This window comes from Pristiophorus japonicus, chromosome 2 (genome assembly GCF_044704955.1).
Source record: "Pristiophorus japonicus isolate sPriJap1 chromosome 2, sPriJap1.hap1, whole genome shotgun sequence".
NCBI lineage: Eukaryota > Metazoa > Chordata > Chondrichthyes > Pristiophoridae > Pristiophorus > Pristiophorus japonicus.
In genome coordinates this window covers 217,703,481-217,723,679 of record NC_091978.1, presented here as the reverse complement: position 1 = coordinate 217,723,679, position 20,199 = coordinate 217,703,481, and positions in this window count along the sequence as shown.

Here is a 20,199-nt window from a genome sequence, read left to right as displayed (position 1 = left end):
GCATTTGGAAAGAGGTGACATGATAGGTCCAAGTCAGCATGGATTTGTGAAAGGGAAATCATGCTTGGTAAATCTTCTGGAATTTTTTGAGGATGTTTCCAGTAGAATGGACAAGGGAGAACCAGTTGATGTGGTATATTTGGACTTTCAGAAGGCTTTCGACAAGGTCCCACACAAGAGATTAATGTGAAAAGTTAAAGCACATGGGATTGGGGGTAGTGTGCTGACATGGATTGAGAACTGGTTGTCAGACAGGAAGCAAAGAGTATTTGGGTACTTTTCAGAATGGCAGGCAGTGACTAGTGGGGTACCGCAAGGTTCTGTGCTGGGGCCCCAGCTGTTTACACTGTACATTAATGATTTAGACGAGGGGATTAAATGTAGTATCTCCAAATTTGCGGATGACACTAAGTTGGGTGGCAGTGTGAGCTGCGAGGAGGATGCTATGAGGCTGCAGAGTGACTTGGATAGTTTAGGTGAGTGGGCAAATGCATGGCAGATGAAGTATAATGTGGATAAATGTGAGGTTATCCACTTTGGTGGTAAAAACAGAGAGACAGACTATTATCTGAATGGTGACAGATTAGGAAAAGGGGAGGTGCAACGCGACCTGGGTGTCATGGTACATCAGTCATTGAAGGTTGACATGCAGGTACAGCAGGCGGCTAAGAAAGCAAATGGCATGTTGGCCTTCATAAAGAGGGGATTTGAGTACATGGGCAGGGAGGTGTTGCTACAGTTGTACAGGGCCTTGGTGAGGCCACATCTGGAGTATTGTGTATAGTTTTGGTCTCCTAACCTGAGGAAGGACATTCTTGCTATTGAGGGAGTGCAGCAAAGGTTCACCAGACTGATTCCCGGGATAGCGGGATTGACATATCAAGAAAGACTGGATCAATTGGGCTTGTATTCACTGGAGTTCAGAAGAATGAGAGGGGATCTCATAGAAACGTTTAAAATTCTGACGGGTTTAGACAGGTTAGATGCAGGAAGAATGTTCCCAATGTTGTGGAAGTCCAGAACCAGGGGTCACAGTCTAAGGATAAGGGGTAAGCCATTTAGGACCAAGATGAGGAGAAACTTCTTCACCCAGAGAGTGCTGAACCTGTGGAATTCTCTAACGCAAAAAGTTGTTGAGGCCAATTCACTAAATATATTCAAAAAGGAGTTAGATGTAGTCCTTACTACTTGGGGGATCAAGGGGTATGACGAGAAAGCAGGAATGGGGTACTGATGTTGCAGGTTCAGCCATGAACTCATTGAATGGCGGTGCAGGCTCGAAGGGCCGAATGGCCTACTCCTGCACCTATTTTCTATGGTTTCTATGTTTTCTATGTTAAATTGTCCCTCACCTGAACCCCCCCACTATTTAGTTTAAAGCCCTATCTACAGCCCTAGTTATTTGATTCGCCAGCACACTGGTCCCAGCACGGTTCAAGTGACGCCTATCCCGATGGAACAGCTCCCTCTTTTCCCAGTACTGGTGCCAGTGCCCCATGAATCAAAACCCATTTCTCACACACCAATCTTTGAGCCACGTGTTCATCTCTCTGATCTTATTTTCCTTATGCAAATTTGCTTGTGGCTCAGGTAGTAATCCAGAGATTATTACCTTTGTGGTTCTGCTTCTTAATTTATCCCCTAGCTGCTCATACTCACTCAGCAGAACCTCTTTCTTTGTCCTCTCTAAGTCGTTGGTACCTATGTGGACCACGACGACTGGATCTTTCCCCTCCCATTCCAAGTTCCTCTCCAGCCCAGAGGAGATGTCCTTAACCCTGGCACCGGGCAGGCAACACAGTCTTCCGTCTCACGCTCTCGGCTGCAGAGAACAGTATCTATCTCCTTAACTGTACTGTCCCCTACCACTACAAAATTTCTTCTTACTCCGCCAACTTCAATGGCCCACTGCTCCACGGTGCTATGGTCAGTTTTCTCATCCTCTCTGCAGTCCCTGCTCTCATCCACACAGAGAGTAAGAACCTCGTACCTGTTGGAGCAAAGGCTGAGGCTCCTCCATCACTACATAAGAACATAAGAACACAAGAATTAGAAACAGGAGTCGGCCATCTCGCCCCTCGAGCCTGCTCCGCCATTCAAAAAGATCATGGCTGATCTGGCCGTGGACTCAGCTCCACTTACCTGCCCGCTCCCCATAACCTTTAATTCCCTTATTGGTTAAAAATCTATCTATCTGTGATTTGAATACATTCAATGAGCTCGCCTCAACTTCTTCCTTGGGCAGAGAATTCCACAGATTCACAACCCTCTGGGAGAAGAAATTCCTTCCCAATTTGGTTTTAAATTGACTCCCCCATATTTTGAGCTGTGCCCCCTAGTTCTAGTCTCCCCGACCAGTGGAAACAACTTCTCTGCCTCCATCTTGTCTATCGCTTTCATTATTTTAAATGTTTCTATAAGATCACCCCTCATCCTTCTGAACTCCAACGAGTAAAGACCCAGTCTATTCAATCTATCATCATAAGGTAGCCCCCTCATCTCCGTAATCAGCCTAGTGAATCGTCTCAGTACCTGCTCCAAGGCTAGTATATCCTTCCTTAAGTAAGGTGACCAAAACTGCACGCAGTACTCCAGGTGCGGCCTCACCAATACCCTGTACAGTTGCAGCAGGACCTCCCTGCTTTTGTACTCCATCCCTCTCGCAATGAAGGCCAACATTCAATTTACCTTCCTGATTATCTGCTGCACCTGCAAACTAACTATTTGGGATTCATGCACAAGGACCCCCAGGTCCCTCTGCACCGCAGTATGTTGTAATTTCTCCCCATTCAAATAATATTCCCTTTTACTGTTTTATTTTCCAAGGTGGATGACCTCACATTTTCGAACATTGTATTCCATCTGCCATACCTTAGCCCATTCGCTTAACCTATCTAAATCTCTTTGCAACCTCTCTGTGTCCTCTACACAACCCGCTTTCCCACTAATCTTTGTGTCATCTGCAAATTTTGTTGCACTACACTCTGTCCACTATTCCAGGTCATCTATGTATATTGTAAACAGTTGTGGTCCCAGCACCGATCCCTGTGGCACACCACTAACCACCGATTTCCAACCTGAAAAGGACCCATTTATCCCGACTCTCTGCTTTCTGTTAGCCAGCCAATTCTCTATCCATGCTAATACATTTCCTCTGACTCCGCGTACCTTTATCTTCTGCAGTAACCTTTTGTGTGGCACCTTATCGAATGCCTTTTGGAAATCTAAATACACCACATCCATCGGTACACCTCTATCCACCATGCTCGTTATATCCTCAAAGAATTCCAGTAACTTAGTTAAACATGATTTCCCCTTCATGAATCCATGTTGGGTCTGCTTGATTGCACTCTTGCTATCTAGATGTCCCGCTATTTCTTCCTTAATGATAGCTTCAAACATTTTCCCCACTACAGATGTTAAACTAACCGGCCTATAGTTACCTGCCTTTTGTCTACCCCCTTTTTTAAACAGAGGCGTTACATTAGCTGCTTTCCAATCCGCTGGTACCTCCCCAGAGTCCAGAGAATTTTGGTAGATTATAACGAATGCATCTGCTATAACTTCCACCATCTCTTTTAATACCCTGGGATGCATTTCATCAGGACCAGGGGACTTGTCTACCTTGAGTCCCATTAGCCTGTCCAGCACTACCTCCCTAGTGATAGTGACTGTCTCAAGGTCCTCCCTTCCCACATTCCCGTGACCAGCAATTTTTGGCATGGTTTTTGTGTCTTCCACTGTGAAGACCAAAGCAAAATAATTGTTTAAGGTCTCAGCCATTTCCACATTTCCCATTATTAAATCCCCCTTCTCATATTCTAAGGGACCAACATTTACTTTAGTCACTCTCTTCCGTTTTATATATTGGTAAAAGCTTTTACTATCTGTTTTTATGTTTTGTGCAAGTTTAATTTCGTAATCTATCTTTCCTTTCTTTATTGCTTTCTTTGTCATTCTTTGCTGTCGTTTAAAATTTTCCCAATCTTCTAGTTTCCCACTAACCTTGGCCACCTTATACGCATTGGTTTTTAATTTGATACTCTCCTTTATTTCCTTGGTTATCCCTTCTCTTACCGCCCTTCTTTTTCACTGGAATATATTTTTGTTGAGCACTATGAAAGAGCTCCTTAAACGTCCTCCACTGTTCCTCAATTGTGCCACCGTTTAGTCTGTGTTCCCAGTCTACTTTGGCTAACTCTGCCCTCATCCCACTGTAGTCCCCTTTGTTCAAGCATAGTACGCTCGTTTGAGACACTACTTCCTCACCCTCAATCTGTATTACAAATTCAACCATACTGTGATCACTCATTCCGAGAGGATCTTTTACTAGGAGATCGTTTATTATTCCTGTCTCATTACACAGGACCAGATCTAAGATAGCTTGTTCCCTTGTAGGTTCTGTAACATACTGTTCTAAAAAACAATCCCGTATGCATTCTATGAATTCCTCCTCCAGGCTACCCCGTGCGATTTGATTTGACCAATCGATATGTAGGTTAAAATCCCCCATGATTACTGCCGTTCCTTTTTCACATGCTTCCATTATTCCCTTGATTATTGTCCGCCCCACCGTGAAGTTATTATTTGGGGGTCTATAAACTACACCCACCAGTGACTTTTTCCCCTTACTATCTCTAATCTCCACCCACAATGATTCAACATTTTGTTCATTAGAGCCAATATCGTCTCTCACAACTGCCCTGATATCATCCTTTATTAACAGAGCTACCCCACCTCCTTTCCCTTCTTGTCTAACCTTCTGAATTTTCAGATACCCCTGTATGTTTATTTCCCAGTCTTGGCCACCCTGCAGCCACGTTTCTGTAATGCTCACCAAATCATACCCATTTGTAATGATTTGTGCCGTCAACTCATTTACTTTATTTTGAATGCTGCGTGCGTTCGGGTAGAGTGTTTTAATACTAGTTTTTAAACCATGATTTTTATTTTTGACCCCTCCTGCAGCCCCTTTATATTCATACATATTGTCTCTTCCTTTCACCTTGTGCTTTACACTTACCCCAGCGCTACTCTGCTCTGTTGCCTCCTGCCTTTTGCATTCTTTCTTGGGGTCTTGTTCATCTGCGCTCTCACCCACTCTAACTAGCTCAGAGCCATCTCCTGGGTTCCGAATACACCTCACATTGAGGCACCGAGCTTTCAGGCTTGCCTTTTTATTACACTTTGACCCTTTAGAATTTTGCTGTGCATTGGCCCTTTTTGTTTTTGCCTTGGATTTCTCTGCCCTCCACTTTTACTCATCTCCTTTCTGTCTTTTGCTTCTGTCTCCATTTTGTTTTCCTTTGTCTCCCTGCATTGGTTCCCATCCCCCCGCCATATTAGTTTAACTCCTCCCCAACAGCACTAGCAAACACTCTCCCTTGGACATTGGTTCCGGTCCTGCCCAGGTGCAGACCGTCCGGTTTGTACTGGTCCCACCTCCCCCAGAACCGATTCCAATGCCTCAGGAATTTGAATCACTCCCTGCTGCACCACTGCTCAAGCCACGTATTCATTTGCGCTATCCTGCGATTCCTACTCTGACTAGCACGTGGCACTGGTAGCAATCCCGAGATTACTACTTTTGAGGTCCTACTTTTTAATTTAGCTCCTAGCTCCTTAAATTCATCTTGTAGGACCTCATCCCTTTTTTTACCTATGTCGTTGGTACCAATGTGCACCACAACAACTGGCTGTTCTCCCTCCCTTTTTCGAATGTCTTGCACCCGCTCCGAGACATCCTTGACCCTTGCACCAGGTAGGCAACATACCATCCTGGAGTCTCGGTTGCGGCTGCAGAAACGCCTATCTATTCCGCTTACAATTGAATCCCCTATCATTATCGCTCTCCCACTCTTTTTCCTGCCCTCCTGTGCAACAGAGCCAGCCACGGCGCCATGAACTTGGGTCCCCACACCTGCCTCACTCATAGTCACATCCTCCTGGACCAAATTTGAAGTATTTAACCGGAGGGGTGTGACTGCCTCCTGGAGCAAAGTGTCCAGGTAACTCTCCCACTCCCTGATGTATCTCATTATCTGAAGCTCGGACTCCAGCTCATCAACTCGGAGCCGAAGTTCCTCAAGCAGCCAACACTTACTGCAGATGTGATCACCGTGGATCACACTGGTGTCCACCAGCTCCCACATGCTACAGCTGCAACACATCACCTGCACTGCCATCTCTAATGTATTTTATTAAATTAATTAAGTTTTCAAGTTTGGAAATATCAATTATCTATGATTAGTTTTTAATCCCGGCTCTTAATTTAAAGCAATGCTCAAGTTTAGAAAAAAAGAGAGAAATACTGACCAACCAATCACTTACGTGCTTTCTTGTGACATCACACTTGGATTTATTTTTACTTCTCTCCCCTCACAGGTCCATTGGTGCTGCTGCCAGTTCCCAGCTAGTTCATTCATCCCCCGCTGGTTTCGGGTGCTCATTTATCCCTCGCTGCTCTGTTCTCGCACTGATTTTAGGCGAACTTTTATGCCTGCTGCTGGTCTGTTGTCGCCCTGGTTGGGCGCTCTTTTATCCTTGCTCTGCAGGCAAACAGCAAACAGCAAACAAGGAAGAGAGTAAGCTGTTAAAATTCTAACATGGAAAAGGCAAACTTGAAATAAAGATGAACACATTTTCAAAAGGTTTGGGGGAGAAATTACCCCTTGCCCCGATTGGGGGCGGTAACCTTCCGAGGCTAGGACTTTTATCACCCGAAAGTCCCACCCCGATGTGCTGTTTCTGGCCCTAACCCGAGCCCACCCCGAGCCCCTTGCCTGTGCCGGTCCAGTTCCAGTTCCCCCATCCCGCCCCCCACCCCCCCAGCCCCGAGTGCCTTACTGGTCCTGGTCCCCTGCTGCTAGACCAGGCCGAAGGGCTTGCTGATCTGTTCCCTCTCCCGACCCTGGTCCCGAGTGTGCTCCCGGTCCCGCTCCCTGCTCTTAGCCCGGGCCAAAGGGTTCTTGCTGGTCCGATCCCCGCCTCTATCCCAGGCCAAATGGCATCCTCTCTCCCAGTCCCGGCACCTAACTACACCCGAAAGGCTTCCCACCAACCCCTCACCCCCTCTCCCCCCTGCACACCCCCTTCCACCCCTACCTCTCTCTCTCCCCCTCTCTCTTACCTTTCCTGCTGTTGCTGTCCGGGCATCTGCTGCACTTACCTGCGCCGATTTCCTTAACTCTCCGGAAGGTTTTTCAGCAGAGGTCACATACGCTGGCCTAAGCAGAACTGGAGTAACTCTCAGCTGGCCAAACTTGCCTAAACAGCCATAATTGCTGCAGGTGGCAGGTTACGCCCCTTTTGGATGAAAAAAAAACTTACCTAAAAAAATCGTAATTAACTGAGTTACGCTGGTGCAAATTGATTGGGGAAACTGAGGATTTTTAACTTAGGCCAAAAAAAGCAGCCTGCTCCAAAAAAACAGTGCAAATCACTTGGGAAAATTGAGACCTATAAGAAGAGTAGTGACTACATGTTCTTCCCGATGAGCAGGGAGAAGCAGTTGGAGCGGCAGATTGGATTCCTGTGCATTGTAGGCTTCACCAGACTGCACCCATGTCGCACTGAGGGCACCCCAAAACACTCATAAGAACATAAGAACATAAGAATTAGGAACAGGAGTCGGCCATCTAGCCCCTCGAGCCTGCTCCGCCATTCAATAAGATCATGGCTGATCTGGCCCTGGACTCAGCTCCACTTACCCGCCCGCTCCACGTAACCCTTAATTCCCTTATTGGTTAAAAATCTATCTATCCATCTGTGACTTCAATACATTCAATGAGCTAGCCTCAACTGCTTCCTTGGGCAGAGAATTCCACAGATTCACAACCCTCTGGGAGAAGAAATTCCTTCGCAACTCGGTTTTAAATTGGCTCCCCCGTATTTTGAGGCTGTGCCCCCTAGTTCTAGTCTCCCCGACCAGTGGAAACAACCTCTCTGCCTCTATCTTGTCTATCCCTTTCATTATTTTAAATGTTTCTATAAGATCACCCCTCATCCTTCTGAACTCCAACGAGTAAAAATCCAGTCTACTCAATCTATCATCATAAGGTAACCCCCTCATCTCTGGAATCAGCCTAGTGAATCGTCTCTGTACCCGTTCCAAAGCCAGTATATCCTTCCTTAAGTAAGGTGACCAAAACTGCACGCAGTACTCCAGGTGCGGCCTTACCAATACCCTATACAGTTGCAGCAGGACCTCCCTGCTTTTGTACTCCATCCCTCTCGCAATGTATGCCATCATTCCATTCGCCTTCCTGATTACCTGGTGCACCTGCAAAGTAACTTTTTGGGATTAATGCACAAGGACCCCCAGGTCCATCTGCACCGCAGCATGTTGTAATTTCTCCCCATTCAAATAATATTCCCTTTTACTGTTTATTTTCCCAAGGTGGATGACTTCACACTTTCCGACATTGTATTCCATCTGCCAAACCTTAGCCCATTCGCTTAACCTATCCAAATCTCTTTGCAGCCTCTCTGTGTCTTCTACACAACCCGCTTTCCCACTAATCTTAGTGTCACCTGCAAATTTTGTTCCCTCTTCCAGGTCATCTTTGTATATTATAAACAGTTGTGGTCCCAGCACCGATCCCTGTGGCACACCATTAAGCACCGATTTCCAACCTGAATAGGACCCATTTATCCCGACTCTCTGCTTTCTGTTAGCCAGCCAATTCTCTATCCATGCTAATACATTTCCTCTGACTCCGCGTACCTTTATCTTCTGCAGTAACCTTTTGTGTGGCACCTTATCGAATGCCTTTTGGAAATCTAAATACACCACATCCATCGGTACACCTCTATCCACCATGCTCGTTATATCCTCAAAGAATTCCAGTAAATTAGTTAAACATGATTTCCCCTTCATGAATCCATGTTGGGTCTGCTTGATTGCACTCTTGCTATCTAGATGTCCCGCTATTTCTTCCTTAATGATAGCTTCAAGCATTTTCCCCACTATAGATGTTAAACTAACCGGCCTATAGTTACCTGCCTTTTGTCTGCCCCTTTTTTAAACAGAGGTGTTATATTAGCTGCCTTCCAATCTGCTGGTACCTCCCCAGAGTCCAGAGAATTTTGGTAGATTATAACGAATGCATCTGCTATAACTTCCACCATCTCTTTTAATACCCTGGGATACATTTCATCAGGACCAGGGGACTTGTCTACCTTGAGTCCCATTAGCCTGTCCAACATTACCCCCCTAGTGATAATGATTGTCTCAAGGCCCTCCCTTCCCACATTCCTGTGACCAGCAATATTTGGCATGGTTTTTGTGTCTTCCACTGTGAAGACCGAAGCAAAATAATTGTTTAAGGTCTCAGCCATTTCCACATTTCCCATTATTAAATCCCCCTTCTAATCTTCTAAGGGACCAACATTTACTTTAGTCACTCTTTTCCTTTTTATATATCTGTAAAAGCTTTTACTATCTGTTTTTATGTTTTGCGCAAGTTTACCTTCGTAAGCTATCTTTCCTTTCTTTATTGCTTTTTTAGTCATTCTTTGCTGTTGTTTAAAATTTTCCCAATCCTCTAGTTTCCCACAAACCTTGGCCACCTTATACGCATTGGTCTTTGATTTGATACTCTCCTTTATTTCTTTGGTTATCCACGGCTGGTTATCCCTTCTCTTACCGCCCTTCTAGTTCACTGGAATATATTTTGTTGAAAGAGCTCCTTAAAAATCCTCCACTGTTCCTCAATTGTGCCACCGTTTAGTCTGTGTTTCCAGTCTACTTTAGCCAACTCTACCCTCATCCCACTGTAGTCCCCTTTGTTTAAGCATAGTATGCTCGTTTCTGACACAACTTCCTCACCCTCAATCTGTATTACAAATTCAACCATACTCTGATCACTCATTCCGAAAGGATCTTTTACTAGGAGATCATTTATTTTTCCTGTCTCATTACACAGGACCAGATCTAAGATAGCTTGCTCCCTTGTAGGTTCTGTAACATACTGTTCTAAGAAACAATCCCGTATGCATTCTATGAATTCCTCCTCCAGGCTACCCCGTGTGATTTGATTTGACCAATCGATGTGTAGTTTAAAATCCCCCATGACTACTGCCGTTCCTTTTTCACATGCCTCCATTATTCCCTTGATTATTGTCCGCCCCACCCTGAAGTTATTATTTGGGGGCCTATAGACTACGCCCACCAGTGACTTTTTCCCCTTACTATCTCTAATCTCCACCCACAATGATTCAACATTTTGTTCATTAGAACAAATATCATCTCTCACAACTGCCCTGATATCATCCTTTATTAACAGAGCTACCCCACCTCCTTTCCCTTCTTGTCTATCTTTCCGAATCGTCAGATACCCCTGTATGTTTAATTCCCAGTCTTGGCCACCCTGCAACCATGTTTCTGTAATGGCCACCAAATCATACCCATTTACTTTATTTCGAATGCTGCATGCATTTAGGTCGAGTGTTTTAATCCTAGCTTTTAAACCATGATTTTTAGTTTTGACCCCTCCTGCAGCCCCTTTATATTCAGTGGCCCTTTTTGTTTTTTGCCTTGGGTTTCTCTGCCCTCCACTTTTACTCATCTCCTTTCTGTCTTTTGCTTTTGTCTCCTTTTTGTTTCCCTCTGTCTCCCTGCATTGGTTCCCATCCCCCTGCCATATTAGTTTAACTCCTCCCAGCAGCACTAGCAAACACTCCCCCTAGGACATTGGTTCCGGTCCTGCCCAGGTGCAGATCGTCCGGTTTGTACTGGTCCCACCTCCCCCAGAACCTGTTCTAATGCCCCAGGAATTTGAATCCCTCCCTGCTGCACCACTGCTCAAGCCACGTATTCATCTGCGCTATCCTGCGATTCCTACTCTGACAAGCACTCCCGAGATGTTCCGAATCTGCAAGGGATACCTCTCCCTCAGTGTGCAGCTGGTGTGTGACCCTAAATGAAAAATGATGGCGGTTGATGCCCGGTATCCTGGCAGCAGCCACAATTCTTTCATACTGTGGCAAACCGGTGTGCCCGGAGTCTTTACTGGGCCTAATCAAGATTGCAGCTCGCTCCTTGGAGACAAGGGCTACCCACTGTGCACTTGGCTGCTGACTCCCCTTCACAACCCTGGGACTGATGCGCAGCATGCATACAATGACAGTCATTCGGTCAGCCACCAGATCCATCATCGGACACACCATTGGAATCCTGAAACACAGGTTCCATTGCCTGGATCGCTCAGGAGGTGTGCTGCAGTACTTGCCTGAGCAGGTATCCATCTTCGTGGTCATGTGCTGCATGCTTCCTAACCTGTCAATCATGAGGGCACAACCATTGGAGGAAGAAGTAGCAGTACCACCTGAGGAGGACCAGGAGCACGCCACGCAGGAGGAGGAGGACCAGGAGCAGGAGGTGCAGGAGCCCGCAGCGCATGAGGAGCAGCAGGAGGAGACACAGAAGGAGGACCAGGATACGGGTGGCCAGCCACACAGGAGGCAGCGTCGCCATGTTGACCCTGCAAGGAAAGCACAAAGCGTCTCATTGCTGCCCATTTCCGTTAAGCTAATGCGCACTTGAGCCTTCATTTGTGCATCTCCATGGGTAAAACTATGAGCCCTCTCACTCAGCATTCCCCACAGTTAAATGAGAGATCTATACAGAGATTTCAGACCAAAATAAAGATTTATTAGACTCCAAACAATTATGCTCATTATCAATTAAACACATTATCAATTATCACCCTTGTACATCTCCTTATAACCTGTCTTATGCATACCTATTCTTACACTGCAGTGTCTTCCCTGTGGCTGCTTCATGGCTGTGGGAAGGCTGCTCTCTGTAAGTTGAGGAAGCTACAGATTTCCTTCTAGGATGCCCTCGACCAGCTCTGGCCCTGGAAGGGCCGTCTGCAGATCCGGCAGCACCCTCCTCGATGCGTTTAGTTGGCCTTGGCTTGGGCGAGTCCATGCTTGTCGGCAATGGTGGAGTGACAGGTCTGGGGTCAGCACTGCTGTGATCTTGAGAGAGCACATCATCATCCTGGTGAGGTCCTGCCACTCACCGGTGGCAGCACCTCACCATCCCCACCAATCTGAAGGGGCACAATTGCGTTGGGTGGCATAACACCGGAAGGTCTCTGGTGGATTGTGGTGGACCCAGCCGTGATGGCAACAGTCAGCTCTGGCGCGGCATCCAGCTGAGACTACATGAGAGCAGACACAGTCTCGATGCCACCAGAAAGGGCACCAGTAAGAAACTCCATGGGCCTGCTGCCCAGAGTGCATAAGAGCATTCTGAGCTTCCAGGGCTGCGGCCATCCTCTCCAATACAGCGTGGTTCCCTCGTGCCTGTGTTGTAATGGCAGCTGCCACACCGCCAATGAGTCACGGCATGACAGCTGGATCTGCACGGTCACTCTGGGAGTTCACCATTTTCTGCACACTGGCAATGATGGGCTCCATGGTGTGCGCAGAGCGGTCCACAATGCAGGAGGCAGATTCCTCCACGTTCCTGATCACTTGTGAGAGCCTCTCAGGCACCCTTGCCATTGCCGACAGGAGCTCGGATTGCTTGGCAGCCACCCTTTTTTCAAAAGCTCCAACATAGATGGGTTCGTCTGAGTGTCCGCTGCAGCAGAAATCGCATGCAAAATCGTTCCCCAGAGATATGTCATCCGAGGTTCCCTTGGCCCATCACCATGCTGCAGTCTGCTCGGCCCCGGTGCATCACTCAGTGCAGACCCCGCTGCTAAATCCAACTGACCCGACCGCGGACTCCCAGTATCTGAGCTGGCACTTGCGAGTGTCGCGGTGCTGGTAGCAGTGTTCCCTCTTCTTCACCCTCATCGGACATGCTCGCAATATCTGCCATGGCCTGAAGGTTGTCCTCCTGACTCTGACTGCCAGTCGCTTCAAGGGTGTCCGTTTCACTGTGGCTCACACTCGAGGTCTCATCTGCAATCATAAATGGGACAAGAGGTGTTGTCAGGGTAAGGTGGTGCATTGCACCATGCAACAAGCAACTTGCACACAAGCATAAACAATTGCCATGTAGGTGATTGCACTTTCAGTGAGAAATAGCATTGGACAAAGGCCTACACTTATCCATGCTGCCCCCAGCAGGATCGGCATGACTGGAGGCCACAGGGAAGCCAACATGCGTGCCCACTAGCTGCAGCACTCTCTCCTCTAGCTGCTGTGTTTCAGCCTCGCCCCCACCAATCATCGTCTGCTGGGAACAGTTGTGCGTGACCTTGGCCTGCAAAACACAGAAGGGTTACTGAGTAGCTGTGTCATTAGGCTTCGGCAATTAGAGCAAGTGTGGGTCCATTACATGCAGCGTGCAATCTTACATGATAGGGGAGCCTCCATTGTGAGTGTGCACACATATACCTATATACATACATATATATATAAATATATATACAGGCCTCAGCAATCAAATGGTACTTCAGTGATTATATAGTGTTGGTGAGAAAGAAGAGGTGAAAGAGAGTCTCCCAGATGGAAGGTGAGGAGTTGGGGGAATATGTACTCACTTTCATCACTTGAATGAGGTCGTTGAGACTTTTCCGGCATTGGATGGGGCTGCGCTGATGAATGGAGGCCCCCGATACCTCCTCAGCGATTTCTCTCTAGGCATTTAGAAATATACTCCGAGTGGGTTGGCTTGTATCAGGTTAGAGAATGGGCCTCCTTCCCTCCACAGCTTCTAGCAGGGTTTCGAGCTCCACATCACGAAAGCGGCTGCACCTCTTCAAAGGTCTCGCATCAGCCACCTCCTCTCAAGCATCAGAGACCAAAGTCAATGCTCAGGGCCCAGCTGCAAAACCTGACCTTTAAGAAGGCCCGGGAGCAGCTGCCTCATTGTGAGCAATTGGTCAGCAGCTAAATGTCGCGGTCCGAAGGCCACTCTGCACCCAAACCTTTGCAAACAGCCCATTTCCGCCTGCAGTACCGCTCCGCTCCTTTTTACCACCAAAAAACAATACATTTTGCTCCAATCACTGCCGCATCCAGTACGGAGAGCAATTTCGGGGCCTCAGAGTTTTCGTCAGTTTCCCTGATTTGAGGGATTTCACTGCTGGCTCGGGGTTGTGAGGCACAGCGCAGCCTGTGGAGGAACAGTGACTGACAGAACGCAACTTTAGGATTTCCACATTAGGCTGTGTCTGTGTTAAATCCAAAAGTTGCGCTCAGTTTCACAGTCCAAGTGACGGTGAACACTGCCAGTTTGCCTTCATCAGGGCCGCAAATTCTGGACCATTAAGAAAGGTCTTCCATCATGGTTCAAATGGTTAAGGCATTGAGCAGTTGATTCATACAGGTCGTCCTTGTTATGTATGCATAAAGAGTCTGACTGGATGCTGTGAGCTCAAAGTAAAGTGTGATCTTAGTCTTTTATTGCAGTCTCCAGAGTGCCTCTCTAACCTGTGAGGCCTCCTTAAATACCTGTGCTCCCAAGGGATTATGGTATCACTTGGGACTCCAGGGGATGAGCTCTCTGGTGGTTGTACAGAGTATATACAAGTTTACAGATATAATAACACTCCCCCGCAAAGTCAATAGTGTAACTATTTAGAAGGTGAGACGGTCTGGGACCCTTCTTTGCCTGGTTGATCATCTCGGTGCAGATGCTGGTATTGGTGAACCGCCTGTTGGGCCCTCGCTGGGCTGCTGTGCAGCTGGCCTTGCTGGGCTGCCTGGTGTGATGAGTCCTGCTGGGTTGCTGCGGATGATGGGTTCTTTTTCGTGGCCAACCACGGTGTCGGTTGCCACTGGTGTGTATGTTGGGGGGGTCAAAGAAGATAGGGTCCAAAGTGGGTTGCTCAGGATAGTCCGTGAATCTGAGTTTGATTTGGTCCAAGTGTTTCTGGTGAATGAGTCCATTTAAAAGTTTGACCCGAAACACCCTGCTCCTCTCTTTGGCCAGAACAGTGCCAGGAAGCGACTTGGGACCATGTCCTTAATTCAATACAAATACAGGGTCATTGATTTCAACTTCACATGACACATTTGCACTATCATGATATGTACTTTGTTGAAGCCGCCTGCTCTCTACCTGTTCATGTAGATCAGGGTGAACTAACGAGAGCCTTGTCTTAAGTGACCTTTTCATGTGCAGTTCAGCAGGTGGGATCCCAGTGAGTGAGTGAAACTGAGCAGGACTCGGGATAGGCGAGTCTGCAGTGAGCCTTCACTTACCCTCTTCAAGCACTGCTTGATGGTTGGCACTGCTCTCTCTGCCTGACCATTGGATGTTGGTTTTAACGGGGCAGATGTGACATGTTTGATCCCGTTGTTACGGGTCATGAACTCTTTGAACGCGGCACTGGTAAAACATGGTCCATTGTTGCTCACGAGGACATCAGGTAGTCCGTGCATGGGAAACCTGGCCCGCAGGCTTTCAGTGGCGGCAGCGGACATGCTTGCTGACATTATCTCACATTCAATCCATTTGGAGTATGCATCGACAACCACAAGGAACATTTGACACAGGAGCAAGCTTGCATAGTCGACATGGACCCTAGACCACGGTTTGGAGGGCCAAGACCATAAACTTAGTGGCGCCTTCCTGGGTGCATTACTTAACTGCGAGCATGTGTTACATCTGTGCACGCAGGACTCTAAGTCCGCATCAATACCGGGCCACCACACGTGGGATCTGGCTATCACTTTCATCATTACGATGCCTGGGTGGGTACTGTGGAGGTCACTGATGAAGGTGTCTCTGCCCTTCTTGGGAACTACTCCCCGATTTCCCCACAGAAGGCAGTCTGCCTGTATAGATATTTCAGCTTTGTGCCGCTGGAACAGCTTTATCTCTTCTTGAATTTCCACTGGGACACTGGACCAGCTCCCGTGAAGCACGCAGTTTTTTACTCGGGACAGTAAGGCGTCCTGGCTCATCCAGGTTCTAATCTGTCGGGCTGTGACGGGTGATTACTCACTGTCAAATGCTTCCATAACTATGACTAAATCTGCGGGCTGCGCCATTTCCACAGCTGTAGTGGGCAATGGCAGGCGACTGAGACCATCGGCACAATTTTCTATGCCTGGCCTGTGGCGGATGGTGGAGTTGTATGTGGACAACATGAGCACCCATCTCTGGATGCGGGCCGATGCATTAGTATTTATCCCATTGCTCTCGGAAAACAGGGATATCAGTTGCTTATGGTCAGTTTCCAATTCAAACTTTAGCCCAAACAGATATTGATGCATTTTCTTTACCCCATAGACACACGCTGACGCTTCTTTTTCAATCATGCTCTAGGCTCTCACAGCCTTAGACAAACTCATGGATGCATAAGCAACTGGTTGCAATTTCCCAAAATCATTAGCTTGTTGCAATACACAACCAATGCCATAAGACAACGCATCACATGCTAGTACCAAACGCTTACGTGGATCATACAACACAAGCAGTTTGTTTGAGCATAACAATTTTCTAGCTTTTACAAAGGCATTTTTCTGGCTTTTGTCCCATACCCATTCCTCTCTTTTACGCAGTAAGGCGTGCAATGGCTCTAATAGTGTGCTGAGACCCGGTAAGAAGTTACCAAAATAGTTCAGAAACGAACGCAGCTCCGTCATGTTCTGTGGCTTCGGTGCGTTCTCTATTGCCTCCATCTTCGAATCGATGGCCTGATGCCGTCCGCCGCGATTCTTCTCCCCAGGAACTCCACTTCAGGTGCCAGGAAAACTCACTTTGAGCCTTTTAACCTGAGCCCCATGAGATTGAGTTGACCCGACCTGTAACCAAGATGTCATCCTGGAAGACCACCGTGCGCGGGACCGACTTCAGTAAGCTTTTCATGTTTCTCTGGAATATCGCCGCCACTGATCAAACTCCAAACGGGCATCTGTTATAAATGAAGAGACCTTTGTGCGTGTTGATGCAGGTGACGGCCGTCGATGATTCCTCCAGCTCCTGTGTCATGCAGTCCGAGATCAAGTCCAACTTCGTGAACGTCTTTCCTCCTGCCAGCGTAGCAAAAAGGTCGTCGGCCTTTTGTAGTGGGTATTGGTCCTGCAGGGAGAAACGATTGATAGTTACTTTGTAATCACCGCAGATTCTGACGGTGCCATCTCCCTTAAGGACAGGAACGATCAGACTGACCCACTCGTTGAATTCGATCGGTGAAATGATGCCCTCTCTTTGCTGCCAGTCTAGCTCAATCTCCACCCTTTCTCTCATCTTGTACGGTTCTGCTCTCGCCTTGTGATGGGTGGGTCTCATCCCCGAAATTAGGTGGATCTGCACTTTTGCTCTCTGGAACTTCCCGATGCCTGGTTCGAACAGCAAAGGGAACTTGTTTAAGACCTGGGCACATGAAGTGTCATCAGCGGACGAGAGCGCTCGGACGTCGTCTCAGTTCCAGTGTATCTTTCCCAGCCAGCTCCTGCCGAGCAGCGTGGGACCATCGCCCAGTACCACTCAAAGTGGTAGCTTGTCCACCGCTCCGACATAGGAGACTTTTACAGTAGCGCTGCCGATTACGGGTATCAGTTCCTTTGTGTAAGTTCTCAGTTTTGTGCAAATTGGAATCACGACTGGCCTCGACGTCTTGCTGCACCACAATTTCTCAAAAGTCTTTATGCTCATAATGGATTGGCTCGCGCCCATGTTCAGCTCCATTGACACCGGGAGTCCATTTAATTCAACATTCAACATTATTGGGGGAAACTCTGTGGTAAATGTGTGCATCCCATATACCTTTGCCTCCTCAGTCTGAGGCTCTGGTTCATCATGATCCGCCGTGGATCTGTCCTCCTCTGCAACATGGTGGTTTGCAGGATTAACAGGATTTGAAGCTCGCTTGCACATATTTTGGAGGTGTCCCATTGTTCCACAGACCTTGCAAACGTACCCTTTGAAGCGGCATGAATGGAAACGATGATCACCCCCGCAGCGCCAACAAGGTGTTAATGGCCTTGCATTCATCACCCTTAATGGTGGACTCTGAGACTTCTGCGGACGTGCAGCTGCAGGTAAGTGGGGCCTGCCCTGTACATTGTGATTTGAAAACAACATCACTTTGTTCACAGTACTTGTAGCAGCACTCGTGTGCTGAGAGATTTGTTTAGTATTGTCACTGGTGGCAATGAACGCCTGGGCTATCGCTATGGCCTTACTCAAGGTTGGGGTCTCCACAGTCAAAAGTTTGCGAAATATCATTTCATGGTGAAAGCCAAGTATGAAAAAGTCTCTGCGCATGTACTCCAAGCGTCCTTCAAATTCGCAATGTACTGCAAGGCATCTTAGCTTGGTGACATAACTCGCCACTTCCTGGCCTTCAGACCTTTTGTAGGTGTAGAACCGGTACTTCGTCATCAGAACACTTTCCTTCGGGTTCAGATGCTCCCGGACCAGTGTGCACAAATCATTGTACGATCTCTCTGTGGGTTTTGCTGGAGCAAGCAGATTTTTCATGAGACCATACGTTGGTGCCCCACAGATGGTGAGGAGAATCGCCCTTCGTTTGGCAGTGTTCGCTTCTCCTTCAAGCTTGTTTGCCACGAAGTATTGGTCGAGTCGCTCCACGAAAGTTTCCCAATCATCTCCCTCCGAAAATGTCTCCAGGATGCCCTCTGTTCTCTGCATCGTTCTGGTGGGGTTCATTGTCTGTATCTCATCGCCAGTTGCTATGGATGAATAAAGAGTCTGACTGGATGCTGTGAGCTCAAATACTCATGCTCAATTATGCTAAATTAACTATCCCCGGGACTAGAAATAAACACCACTTAAGAACAGAAGAACATAAGAAATAGGAGCAGGAGTAGGCCATACGGCCCCTAGAGCCTGCTCCACCATTTAATACGATCATGGCTGATTCGATCATGGACTCAGGTCCATTTCCCTGCCCGCACCCCATAACCCCTTAGTCCCTTATCGGTTAAGAAACTGTCTATCTCTGTCTTAATTTTATTCAATGTCCCAGCTTCCACAGCTCTCTGAGGCAGCGAATTCCACAGATTTACAACCCTCTGAGAAATTCCTCTTCATCTTAGTTTTAAATAGGCGGCCCCTTATTCTAAGATTATGCCCCCTAGTTCTAGTCTCCCCTATCAGTGGAAATATCCTCGCTGCATCCACCTTGATCAAGCCCCCTCACAATCTTATGCATTTCGATAAGATCAACTCTCATTCTTCTGAATTCCAATTAGCCCAACCTCCTCAACCTTTCCTCATAAGTCAACCCCCTCATCTCCGGAATCAACCTAGTGAACCATCTCTGAACTGCCTCCAAAGCAAGTATATCCTTTCATAAATATTGAAACCAAAACTGTACACAGTATTCCAGGCATGGCCTCACCAATACCCTGTATAACTGTAGCAAGACTTCCCTGCTTTTATACTCCATCCCCTTTGCAATAAAGCCCAAGATACCATTGGCCTTCCTGATCACTTGCTGTATCTGCATACTAACCTTTTGTGTTTCATGCACAAGTGCCCCCAGGTCCCACTGTACTGCAGCACTTTGCAATTTTTCTCCATTTAAATAATAATTTGCTCTTGGATTTTTTTCTGCCAAAGTGCATGCATTTTGCCCACTCACTTAGCCTGTCTATGTCGTTTTGCAGATTTTTTGTGTCCTCCTCACAAATTGCTTTTCCTCCCCTCTTTGTATCGTCAGCAAATTTGGCTACGTTACACTTGGTCCATTCCTCCGAATCGTTAATATAGATTGTAAATAGTTAGGGTCCCAGCACTGATCCCTGCGGCACCCCACTAGTTATTGATTGGCAACCCGAGAATGAACCATTTATCCCGACTCCCTGTTTATGTTAGTTAGCCAATCCTCTATCCATGCTAATATATTACCACCAACCCCGTGAAATTTATTTTGTGCAGTAACCTTTTATGTGGCACCTTGTCAAATGCCTTCTGGAATTCCAAATACACCACATCCACTGCTTCCCCTTTATGCACCCTGTTCGTTATAGCCTCAAAGACTTCCAGCAAATTTGTCAAACGTGACTTTTCCCTTCATATATCCATGCTGACTCTGCCTGTCTGAATTCTGCTTTTCCAAATGTTATGATGCTGCTTATTTAATAATGGACTCCAACATTTTCCCAACAACAGATGTTAGGCTAACTGGTCTATAGTTTCCTGCTTTTTGTCTGCCTCCTTTCTTAAATAGGGGTGTTACATTTGCAGTTTTACAATTTGCTGGGACCTCCCCAGAATCCAGGGAATTTTGGTAAATTACAACCAATGCATCGACA